The 13,616-nt window shown below is 35.6% G+C and overlaps 1 protein-coding gene across 9 annotated transcripts in view; it reads right to left on the bottom strand.

Moving 5' to 3' along the window:
* TENM2 (teneurin transmembrane protein 2) overlaps positions 1-13,616 on the bottom strand; it is a 3,953,434-nt gene that overhangs the window by 2,894,466 nt on the left and 1,045,352 nt on the right. For all 9 annotated transcript variants that reach the window (XM_054685270.2, XM_054685273.2, XM_054685274.2 and 6 more), the window contains one exon: positions 3,738-3,890. The gene's annotated coding sequence lies outside the window, so the exon portion shown is untranslated. The remainder of the gene's footprint in view (positions 1-3,737; positions 3,891-13,616) is intronic.

Here is a 13,616-nt window from a genome sequence, read left to right as displayed (position 1 = left end):
ATGCACTAGGCATATGCTTCCTATGTTTACGCATAAGCACTGGTTTTTCTACGGGAGGTCATGTTTTTTGAAGTGACAATTCAAGTGGGAGTATTTTGCCCCTAAAGTCTTCATTCAAACTATTTTCCAGTGGTGTCACAAACAGATAAATGCACCTAATTACTAGATTGCACATCCTGATGTATGTTTATTTGACTATGCAAACAACCCACCAAATGTACAATTTTCTCTTCTTAAAAAACGTAGTAATTTAAATGCAAAAGATATGTTAATCAGTATTATCATTAAGATTTTTCATATGTCAAGTTAGGATGCTTGGAATTATCATTTTGCTGTCAGCAATAAAGCAGCTTACACTGGAAATCTATTATGGAAATATTTCAACGAACTCAATAAAATGGAACTCAGAGTTCTCCTGACAGAATAAAGCAAGCGTGGTGGCAAAAGACAAAATTATAACAAATTTACTTTAAAGATCTTAATTGGCTTTAATTTGCCATTCTAGAATCAGGCAACACCTCATCCTACAAAACAGAAAGAGTGTTCCAATGAGCTGAAAAGAAGAGGTTGGCTTTAGAGAGAGAAAAGGGCTGAGAAAAGCAGAAACAGAGGAACAAAAAGCTTTTTGGGTTTTCAAAGTTACTTCCCTTGTAAAGGTTAAAGCAGAGGGGACTCAACATGCCAGCTAAAACTGGCCTGCTGGGGAATTTGGCTATTATCTCTCTTCTGATTTCTGGGAAGGTTAGATAAGCCATTTAGTTTTGGCTTGGTTACATGGAAGTTTAGTCTGAGTGACTCTGTTTTGGTTTGGTCTGTTGGACCTAGTGCAGGAGTTCAGGCCAAAACGGTGGTTTCTTATTCATTTTATTTTATTTTACTTTTTCGGTTTCTGACTTTAGCTCATTATAAATTATATTTAACAATGGTGCTGGCTTTTATATAATAATTTAGTAGGTACAAACTGTTTCTGAGAAGAGGAAGAAGAGGTGAAGCCCAGGCTATAATACTGTAGAAAGGAGTCTGTAAAACATTAAGAATTTGAAAATGAAGGGAATAAATAGAATGTGCTCTTCCAAATTACTGTACAAGTTTTTTTTTTTTTTTTTTTTTTTTGAAGTAGAAGTAGTCATTGCAATATGAAAACTTGAAGTTGAGGAGTTTTAATCATACCAGGAGTGGTGGGGACTCAACCAGCAGAAGGTACTCCCATAAGCACCTCCTGCAGTAATTGTTATTTTAATTGGCTGAAATAAACTGAAATGCCCTCAGGCCAGTGATGAAGCTGTGTACGGAGGCAGCTTTATTTCCTTTAGGAAAGAGACCCACTGTGAAAGTTTATACTTTCAATTAAAAAGAGAAAAAGAGTATTGTTACTCATTTTATCAACGTTAAATTACCTGAAATCTGTTCTCCCATGTCCCTTCCATCACACTTTCACTTGTCACAGAAAAATTGTATTTTGTGTGGGAAGGGGCTGCTTTTTAACTAGTAATTTACCCTATATTGCTTCCAAACTTCCACCTGTTTTCCCAAGTCCAAAGCCTTAAAACTGAAAGGTCTTGTTACTAGGTTACAAATTCTAATTAATAAATGGAATGGGCAGTTACAAATTTGTGGGAACATAGATCCTTTAAAAACTGCAGTCATGGCCAGGCATGGTGGCTCATGCCTGTAATCCTAGCACTTTGGGAGGCCGAGGCGAGAGGATCACTTGAGGCCAGGAGTTCGAGACAAGCTTGGCCAACATGGTGAAACCCAGTCTCTACTAATAACAAAAAATTAGCCCGGGGTGGTGGTGTGCGCCTGTAATCCCAGCTACTTGGGAGGCTGAGGCAGGAGAATCGCTGGAACCTGGAGGGTGGAGAATGCAGTGAGCTGAGATTGTGCCACTGCACTCCAGCCTGGGCGACACAGCAAGACTCCATCTAAAACAAACAAACAAACAAAAAAACAAGAAACTGAAATTATTTCATTCCTGATACATTCAACTGCATGCTTTCAAAGTATAAAGCCATGCACTGACTGATGGTATGGGATTTCAGAGATGAAAATGCCATTCAGTTCAAGATTAAAAATAAGGCAATGAGATGCATGTAAAATTTTATGAACTGGTAGAAACAACAGAAGTACTATTTAAGAAATCCAATTATTTTACTTGAGTACAGGCTGAATTTCAGTTTGGGGGTGCAGAGAAGGAGACCTATTAGGAATAAAATGTGTTAGATCAGAAAAGAGCATGAAAGCTTGAAGAAGGTTAAGTTGCATCGGGACTCTGCAAAGAGTGAGTAAAAGACTTATCTGAAAGTAAAAACATTTAGCATAAATGACTAATTATATAATCAGGATTTTTAAAAAGATGAAAGATCAAAAACATGATGGTGGCATAAATCCTGGAAAACAGAGAACAGCAAAATTGGAAAATAAATGAAGTGAAAGATAATTAGCTTACATTGAGGTAAGTTGAATCAATGACACATTTATATTTGTTCAATATTTAGAAATCTACATTTTAGACATCTATGTGTGAGTATGAGTGAAAGTGGTGGGAGTGAAATACAGTTATAGATTTATTTCTCAGTATTCCAGGAGCTGAAGACAGCGCTCTTCTGCTCTCTCAAAGGATATGATGCAAATATTACAGAGAAAACACAGTGTACATCTATCATTTCAGAAAATTATGTATTATAAAACCTTATCAATTATGCCAATGGATTAAATATTCAAGTAATATGATAATACTGATATTTCTGTAACCCAAAGCACCATGGCTTGATACTGTGAGAGACACTATGATTAACACAACCAAAGTTTCCCCATAGCTTCCAAAAAATCAAACAGTCAACTATTCTTGGAACAAAATTGAACTTTGAATGCCCTTCCTTAATTTATCCTGTACAATCTTTAAGCCGCCTCCCATGTTGCAATTTTTAATAAAGGCTTGAACTATTGACTTTGGTTGATGTTTCTCCTTCCACAATCCTTGTAGATGGTTATTCATCCTGAGGATTCAAGTGCCATCTTCAACTGAATCCAAGTGTCACTTCTTTTCGTGTAGAATGTATCTATAACCCCTTCTGGAGATTGGCAAATTTACCGACAATCATTCCAAAAAAGAAAACAAATCAAAAACAAAAAATCCAACCAAATTTTATATAGGGAATCTAAGAAACAGATCCTTAGAAAAAGTGCTGCTAACCTGGTGTGGCTTTCCAGAAAGTCTGCAAGTCACAAAGAAACAAAAAGCCTAACCTTCTGTCATAGCGAGTTTATCTCCCTTGTGGAGATGATGGGACAAGAGTAACAGAAAATTGTTTACTCAGACCATTTCACTCAGACCTAAAATGATTCTGTTTTGCTTTCATAAACAGAATAACCTCTCTTTCCAAAAAAAAAAAAAACCAAAAACCACAATTTTTGTGTCCATAGATATTCAGTGGCTAGACGCATGCAGAGTTATCAAAATGGCTGTCAGCAGACTACATAGTTTAAAGCAACCTTCTTTAGAATAAACTGTAAGTCACCTGTGGAATTCCGAAAGAGGAGGCAATATAGAAATGAACATTTTCTACTGAATAAAATCATTCCAATTTAGAAAGACTTTAGTGAGCTCTTTCCCATATTGAAAGTTAATTTTATTTTTACATTTTAGAAATAAGGGAAAAATAAAACTCTTTTTCCTATGAAAGGAATTCGTTTAAAAAAAAAAATCTTAAAGAAATGCAGGTTGATGAACCTACCTCTGGTAAAGATCAAGTTTTCTGATGATTGGAGCCAAGATGAGGATTTCCTGCAGACCAAGCTTTCTTAAAGTGCTTCAGGGTCCCTGTCTGCCATATTTTTAATCTAATGTATCTTCACCTCGAAGCCCTTAATGGCAGTGTTCTGAGGACCTACGAAGGGGGGAAAATAACATTTTAAAAAGACTGCTGAGTTACAGCAAAGTCACCTTGCCTTTGCTTCAGTTGTTGTGCATTCCGGAATATAAAACAGAAACATCTTGTTTATAGCAGTCAACTTGCTCAATGCGGGGAAAGGGTGGAGAGGCTAAGACACATCCAGGTAGTATAAAAAGGAAAAAAAGTAAATAACAGAGGACTCTTAACTGTATACAAGGCCAATTTAGTTTTGAGAATTGCTTTTACAAAGGATGTTGCTGCATTTTGTTTGAGAACAGGGCTGGCAAGGGTGAAAGGAGTTGGAGGAAGAATTCTGAGCAATGTAATTATTCAATACTTATATAAGGAGTGGCTTCTACATGCAGTTGCAATGATCAACAAAGTAGTTACAGATTATGCCTTTCCAGAGTTGACACTGCAACTGGATAAAAATAAGCAAACATGCAATTATAGTGAAATGAGATAAATGTGATGGTAGGTGATGTGCATGAATATGTGGGAGGTTACAAATTTCCTAAACTTGGGAGGCAAGAAGAGGGTCAGGGAAGCCTTCCCAGCAGAAAAGTCACCCAACCAGAGAGCTGAAGGAAGTGCAGTATTTAAACAAGTTAGAACCTCAGAGCGGCAGGTCCAGAGAGGCATGTGCAAGAAAGGGGAAAATGAAGAGCATGAAGCTGTAAGAAAGACTGGAAAGGTGAGGAGACAAATCTCACCTTGACTTCTATGCCTTTTTTAAGAGGAGCGACTTGAACTTGCAAATTACAATGAGATTTTGAGTAAGAAGAGCAATGCCTAGCAGGGTGTCAGGCTCACTGGAGGCCTTAAGAAAGTCTTACTGAATTATGTTAACCAACTTACTTTTAACTCATTAATAAAAGTTTTTCTAAAGCTAATTTTAAAGAGTTTCAATTTAAAGTCTTTTGGGACTTAAATCAAATGAATATATGTAACATATGTAATTTTTTTTAAAAAAGGAAACCAGCTTTTATTTTTTAAAGATCGAACAAAGAAACAAGTTTTTCTTTGGATTTGGCTAAGCTGGGATGCTGATAAGATGGCTGTTTGCAAATGGACCAGTTTGTGTCCACAGAGTGATATATATAGGCTCTCATATAAATATGCATACACATATGTATGTACATGTATTATTTTCTCCCTCTTTCTTTTTCTCCTTCTCTCTTTCATTTGTTCTTTCTTTCTTTTTTTAAACTCTTCTATCTTTTGGAACTATGAGGGCAAACCTAAATATGTTGCAAGGTAACTTATTTTTATCTAATGAACATGCAACAGCCAATTGAACAAAATAATAAATAGTATATTTTAAGTATTAACGTCTATTTGATCTGAAGTGTGGAAACAAAGTCATTTGAGCTACTTATTGGACTGAAACGTGGATTTGCATGATTCTCTATGTAAAGTGAGTTTTTAAACTAAATTTCTTGACAAAGAGGGAAGAGGGAAGAGAAGCCCATGTTTGGGATGTATAAGCATGGTGGCAACTCTTTGGATTTTTGTCCTCTCACACAGGAGAACACTAGTCACCACATGGGCTTGCTTCTCTTTTTGATAGTTTCAGAGCCCCCATCCAATTATCTTTTGCCTTGAACTCCAGACAAAAAAAGAACTGTAAACGATTAGATACTGCAGGTGGTGGGTACAAACGGATAATGTGTTTTACTAAGTGTAAGTAGAATTGCTGAACCTATAGGTAGTTTTTGATCTCATAAATGAACTTTGGGCACTAGATTTAAACTACTATTCCATCAACTTGGATTAGACTGAGTTGTATGCATTTCAATACCTACTTGGTGGTCTAAAAATATAATTATTATTACTATTTGTTTTAGAGACAGGGTCTTGTTCTGTCACCCATGTTGGAGTGCAATGGCGAGAACATGGCTCACTCTAGCCCCCAACTCCCGGGCTCAAGTGATCCCCCTGCCTCACCCTCCTGAGTAGCTGGGACTGTAGGTATGTGTCACCATGCCAGGCTATTTTTTTCATATTTTGTAGAGATAGGGTCTCACTATGTTGCCATGCTGGTCTCAAACTCCTCAAGTGATCCTCCCACCTTGGCCCCTCAAGGTGCTGGGATTACAGGTGTGTGCCACCACACCTTGCCTAGAAACAGAATTACTGAATGAACTAAATCATAGTTCTGCTGAATAGAACTGAAAATAGTTCAGTTCAGGTTAACAAACTGATAAACATTAGTTGTTATAAATCCCTAGTATGTGATAATACATAGAAATTATATTGTATCCTTTTGTACTTGTAAAACATCATATTATGCCAAATTTTAAATGCTATCACTAATCGTCCATTAAGTTATAGTCATATTATAGCATCCAACTAAAAGAAATAACTGCTTCTCAGTCTAAAACCTCCAAAACAAATAATGTAGTCAAACAATAACATTTAAAATTTTCAAAATTTATTTTATGGTTTCAGCCATCAATGTAACAAACATGTACCATTACACATATCGTATATTATGTGCCATTAACTGTTCAGAGCAAGTGGCTTATTCTCCTCTAACTGAACGTTGCTATAGGAGAAATGTGTTGTGTTAGCCCACCCCGAACCATCTTTCCATCTTCTGTAAGCAAATGATCTCATCACATTTCTTTCATTTGGCTATAATTTTGGTGGAACACTTATTTGAGTTACTGACAAAGGGATGGCAAATAACCCAAATTATGTCAACCAAAATCTGTCTCAGGAATTGTAACCCTGAGTAAAATGAAGTAAGGATAGAAAACAGTTGGAGTTCATTTATTCTGACATTAGGACCTTGATGATTCTCTTCCTTTGTTTTAGATACTGATATCTGAGGAGTTTTCATATTTCTATCTTTCTTGAAGTCCAGTTGTTCTACTTTTCCATCCATTCCATGAGCTGCCCCATGTGTTTTATTTTATTTTTGAAATTTCAGTAGCTTTAGAGAAACAAGTGGTTTTTGGTTGAATGGATGAATTGTATAGTAATGAAGTCTGCTCTTTTAGTGTACCTGTCACTCGAATAGTGTACATTGTACCCAATAAATAGGTAATTTTTCATCTCTCACTCTGCTCCCACCCCTGACCCTCCCACTGCATCTCCAATGTCCATTAGATCACTCTGTATGCCTTTACATACCCATAGCTTGGCTCCCACTTACAAGTGAGGACATGTGGTATTTGGTTTTCTGTCCCTCATTTACTTCACTTAGGATAGTGGCCTCCAATTCCAACCAAGTTGCTATGAAAGCCATTATTTTCTTCATTTTTATGCCTGAGTAGTATTCCATGGTGTGTGTGTGTGTGTATATATATAATATATATATTATATATATATTATGTGTAATATATATATTATATATATTATGTGTAATATATATATTATATATATTATGTGTAATATATATATTATATATATTATGTGTAATATATATATTATATATATATTATGTGTAATATATATATACATGTATTATATGTAATATATACATATATACATATGTATATATACACATGTATATATACACATATATACATACGTATATACATATGCATATATACACATATATACACACACATATGTGTATATATAGACATATGTGTATATATATTATATACAATGTGTGTATATACAGACATATATACATATATATGTATATATTACATATACATATATATTATATACAATATATTATATTATATATTATATAATTATATGTTATAAAATATATAATTATATATTATATTAGATAATATATATTATATAATATATATCATATATAATTTATATTTACATATAATATATAATTATATATAATATATGTGATATATATTATATATGTAATATTATATATATATGTGTCACATTTCTTTATCCACTCATAGGTTGATGGGCACTTAGGCTGATTCCATGTATTCAATTGTGACTTGTGCTGTGTGCAGGTGTTTGCTTTCTTTCATAATGACTTCTTTTCCTTTGAGTAGATACACACTAGTGTGATTGCTGGATCTACTGGTAGATCTAATTTTAGTTCTTTGAGGAATCTCCATACCATTTTTCCATAGGGGTTGTATTTTATTTTTTTCTTTCTCTCTCTCTCTCCCTCCATCCCCCCCTTCCTTCTCTCCCTCCTTCCCTCCTCCCTCTCTTCCTTCCTTCTTTCTTCCTTTTAAGTTAGCCATAGATGGTTTCTATTACCTATAACTAAAGAATCCTAGCTGATACTAAAAAAGTGATAGCAAAGCTCATAGATATAACGTAAGTGCTAAGAGAACTATATTACAAGGCAAAAATGTAAGTACCATAAGGGAAAAACAACATATTACAAGGGGTATAATGAAAGAGGCAGAACTAGCTCATGTTTATTAAAATTAAAAGAGTTTTAATGGAGAAAATGAAAGTATGAATAAAATTTTCAGAGATTAGGAGAATAGAGCAAACACCAGCAAAGTGATCAAGGGAAGACAAGTTCAATATGTGCTCAATGGTTAGGAATAACCCTGCTTCACACATATAGAAACAGAGAACATAGAAAGAAATGAGAGAAAATATTGGAATGAATGATCTGTTCCTTTTAAAAATAAATATTTATTGTGGTTCTGTGATCCAACAGTAAATAAGACAGATGCATTTCCTACCTTCAGGAAACTTATATTCTCCTGGAGGAAAGAGACAAATAGCTACCAAAAAAAGATTCTTGAACAAACAAATTTATTACTTTAAAAATGCAATAAGTTCTGTGATGAAGAAAACCAGGAGCTAAAATATAGAGTATGGATGATTGGGTAAGGTAGGGAGTTTAGGAAGGGCTGGAGGAATGTCGTGATATTCTAGCTAATAAATGAATTATGAGAAAATGAGAGAAATGGAACTTTCCAGGCAAAGGGGCAGATAATGCAAATGTCTCTGGCACAGGGAAGAATTTGACTTGTTCTCAAAATTAATTAAAAAGACTCCAGCCAGGTGAGCAAAGTAGCGTGCACTGTGAGATGATGCTGGAAAAACAGCCCTGGGCAAGATCCTGCAGGGGCTTAGATTTTATTCTAAATTTCTGAGGAAGCTGAGAGAGGGATTTGGATTTTATTCCAAATTTGTGAGGAAGCTATTTACATTTTATGAAAATCAACTTCATGGCTATGGAGTTGGGAGCAATTATTATGGGGTGGGAACAATTATTACACTATACAATAATAGTCTTGAATGATGGGTTGGATTTAGAAGATGCATATATGGGAGGAATGAAGGGTACATCATGGCAGACATAATGGGAGACATTAAATATGAGGATATAAGTTTTTTGTTATTGAGTATATAATTTAGAACTCTTGAAAATGTTTGTTTTAGGTACAACTGTCTTCCATAATGACACTATCCCTAATGCATATTTCTACCTCTAATCTTACCCAGTATTTATACTTCCTGTCATATGATTTAGCAGTTAATTTCATGCTGACCAGTACTCTGCAATTTACACTATATTTCCCAACTTGATTCAGAACATCTTAAGGGCAGGGCCAGTTCCACACATTTCTGGATCTTTCACATGACCTAATATATTTTGATATAAATATCAATTAGTAATAATAACAAGTATATATTTAATTATCATGTTCTTGGCACTGTTCTAAGAGTTTTACATGTATAATTTCATTTAATCCTTGTACAAAATCTATGAAGAGAGCCTGGTTATTATTTTATGGTGAGAAAATTCAAATTTGCCATGATGAAGCCACTTGTCCACTTACTATGAATTGATTCATTTCCCTGTAATATTTTTGAAGAAGAAAAAACAAGCACCGGGTCAGATAGGCTGTTGGTCATGGTATATTGAAAGAATACATGTGAATAATATTTTCATGATATTATAACACTTCCTAGTCCTCCTAGTAATCCACCATATATCTGTTGATGGTGATAGAATTCCACATATTTTCTCCGTCTGCATTTGCTAGCTGTATATGTCATTTAAATACAAAGGTTTGATTCAGATCACATGACACTCTGCCTCACTTGCCCTCTCTTTCAGTTAATTAAGCCAGCCCAAATTTCTCCCACCACTAAATCAGAGAGATCACAGGAGAGGTTCTACAATAGATGCTGCTGGTTCATTTTGTTTGGATCCTAAGCATTTCTAACATAAATATCCATGGAGAAATACCTATCAAGTAATTATTGTGACACAGATTATGATTGTAGTGCAGTTATCTCAACAGATGCCAAGAAGTTAAAAAAAAAAGGGGGGGAGATGGTGATACAAATGAGGGAGAAAAACAAACACAATACTAATAGGAATTAGAAGGGAAAATAAAGACTGTCAAAGAAGATTACCGATGGGCAAACTATAGGAGGACACAGAAAAAAAGTAAACTTTAAAATAATTTAGATTCCACCCTGAGGCATTCAAATATAAAAACAATAGAGCAATTTTAATTGGGCAAATAGACTCTAAGTGTTTTCTTAAAACTATTTCTCTCCTTAAAACACAGCGACAAGGATGACATACTTGAATTTTGCTCACACTCTGTTTTCCTCATCAAAGTTGAAATTTTATAAATGGAAAATTCCAATTTCTATTTTGGTTTATAGTATGAACTCAAATAAATATATCCTCTATGTCATGGGTGTGACTGGCTGGGGTCGCCGTCGTGGGAGGTGAAAGAATTTACCAAAACAGTCATGGGTAAATAAAGGCAGATTGATTAGAGAAAATACGAAGATATGCTGTAAGAGAGCAGTGGGCAACACAGCAGAGAGAAGGCTGTTTGCCAAGGGGCAGGGCTTGCAGGTAAGTTTTATAGGGTTATGCTGGAGAGGCTAGGTGCAGGTAGAGTCGTTCTGCTGGGGCTACCTGCAGAAAGAGGTATTTGGGAACAGGATGCTGTACAAGCAGTTTGTTTTGTGGTTAGCCATTTCTTAGAACAATTGTTCTCCCCCACCTTGGAGCCCTTTCCTCATTGTTGTTAACATATTAGGACTCCACGCCCTGTCTCCTTAGGAAGAGAGTATTTAAATAATAAGTGGAAGATGATATTAAAACAGATACTATCATGCCACTGATTTGTATGGAAAAATAGACAAGGCAGATGAGAAACTTGGCAAGTAAAGAATAGGAGAAGTAAAATGGAAGAAGAAGGAGAAGAAAAGGAAAGAGAACAGCAGAAACAACAAAACACACACACACATCAACTGTTGATCATTTTGAAAATTTCAAGCGTTCAGGTTAGCTCACAGTTTTTCCAGGGGTCATTCATTTTCTGGCCGTGTTTGATATCTTGTCCACCCCCTTGTCCCCATTCCTAATTTGGTGTAGGTTGCTTGGCTTACAGAAAATAGTGTCATTCAGAAATACTAGGATCACAACAGGCTGATTAATAACTGTGTTGAAAAGCTAAACTTTAGGTGATAGTCTATATAAGTCTCCCTTATATAAAATGCCGGCTCTGCAGCCTGTAGTGTTGGGCGTTTATCTTAGATTTCAGCTGAGTTTCTTTAGGAGCCCTGGCAAAGCAGGACCACAGAGAAAATGCTATTAGAGTCATTTGCATTTTCTTAATGAAGAGGTGGAAACTTGCATCACAAGAACCCTGCAAATCAGCATCCACTATTTGGGTGAAGTAGGAAAAAGTAGCATAATAACATGGGAATAAAAATGCTTTTAAAATATTTTTAAATGCAGCTCTCATTTCTTCAAAAATTTAGAGAATTAGTCACTTGGCATCTCATTTAATGCTCAAAATTCAATTTAGCCTAAAGCATCCTAATAAATATAAAAGACCTTGGAAATATATAAAAACAACATTTTGTAAACATCATATGGCTTCACAAATTGGGGACAATTTACTCATATTAGTTTTTTTCTCGTATGTATTACAAAATATTCTTATTTCTGCCCTTTTACTTCTCTGTAGTCATACTTTGTTTTGTTTTTTTTTTTTCTTACTACAGAAACATTTTGGCAGGGAGGGTACGAACGCCTATCTAGATATCATGGGACACTATTGTTCATCAAGCATAATTTAAAAAATGCTAATTTAAGATGTTTTTCCCTTCCTTTCCCTGAATAAAACACCATCACTCAGACACTAGGGCAGGAAAACAGAATATAGAAAACAAGCAAGAGTCCAACAGCTGAAGACTAAAATGCAAGGGGAAACTGCTTTAAGAGAAGCCACAGAATTAATGCCCGTATGCATTCTGAAACTTTTTGAAAACCAGCCACCTTCTCCACCTATAGACTGTGTTGTGGCTCTATCCTAAACCTTGCAGGTCTTCTCTGTGCCTATGATTGTCTTAATAGCTTACATCAACGTTGGCACGCTGTTGTACTCATAACGCAGACCGTAATACATGCATGACTGTCCAGGTTCGAAGCTCTGCTTTGCCTCACCAGCTTTCTGACGTTGGTGGGTAACTTCACTTCCCTATGCTCCAATTTCTTCATCTGTAAATGGGCATACTTCTCAGGCCTACCTCATAAGACTGTTATGTTAGTTATAAGAGGCTGAGAAACATGCCTGGGGTAGACTAATGCCATATACATGTTTGATAATTGCATATATGAAATTAAAAAGTAGATTAAATCAGTAAATATGAATTAGGCACCTACACTGTTGCAAGCCACGTTACAATAAAGAACAAGATAAAATTGGCCAAATCAGTGGACTTGAACTTACATTCTAGAGAAAAGAAACAGGAGTAATCATGTAAACAAATAAACAAGACATTTTTATATGGAGACAAATGCTATAAAGAAATGACTGTTATGTGATAGCAATAGAGGAGACTGCTTTGGGAAGTCCCTTTTGGGACTTGGGATTTGAGGTGAGACCTGAAAAATGGGATGCTGTTCAGGAATAAGAAACAGGAGCTCTAAGTACTCAGCAACTAGAACCACTGTCTTGCTATGGGACGGAGGAGACCTGGGTATGGAGGTGGAGAAGGAAGGAGATGATAGGATATGATGTCAGGAAAGCAGGCAAGAGACCTGTTGGTCAGGTCTTGGAGTTTGGCTTTTACTTTTAGTGCAATGAAAACCATTGCAGGATTTAAAACTGAGGACAAGGGTGATCTAGTTTAACTGCCAAAAAATTCCTTTGTTTCCGAATGTCTACTGAAACCATTCACTTAATGCCAATTTATTGACTTACTTTATGCATTGACTTGGTGGTTTGGATTCTAAATTTCACCTTGTTGTTGACTCAAAAAATGCAGAAGATACTAGCTGGGAAGTAAATGCATATCTGCCACTAAGAGATTTTACTCCAAAGTACTTGGTAGCTACGTTTGTCTAGTTTTACACATATGTAGTTATGTAAACCTTTTCTTTGACCGTATTTCACTAATCCAAATTTTGCATAATTCCTCTGTAGTTTCTTGCCATAAACCCTGGACAGGACCAGTTATATGTACAGGCTATAGGCAGCTACCTACATTTATATGATGTGTGAGGCACTACACAACATTTATGTGATAAAGACTTTCTTAATCACTAGTCCCTTGTGGTACATAAAACTCTTACCAATAGATTTATGGTATTGGGTTGCAGAGGTTAAATGTCAGAGCAAACAGAGGGTGTACATCTTACTGAGGCGAAAGAAAACATTATCAGAGGATAGGGGCCTGGACCAGTTAGATAGGGAACAGAGTACATTTGGCAGAACTACTAAGCCTTGAAGGGCCCATCCAGTTGGATATCTGCTTACAGACATGCATCACTTAACA

This window comes from Pan troglodytes, chromosome 4, assembly GCF_028858775.2.
Source record: "Pan troglodytes isolate AG18354 chromosome 4, NHGRI_mPanTro3-v2.0_pri, whole genome shotgun sequence".
In the NCBI taxonomy this organism is placed as follows: Eukaryota; Metazoa; Chordata; class Mammalia; order Primates; family Hominidae; genus Pan; species Pan troglodytes.
Note: the sequence above shows the minus strand (reverse complement) of the source record. Positions and strands in the feature narration are given on the sequence as shown.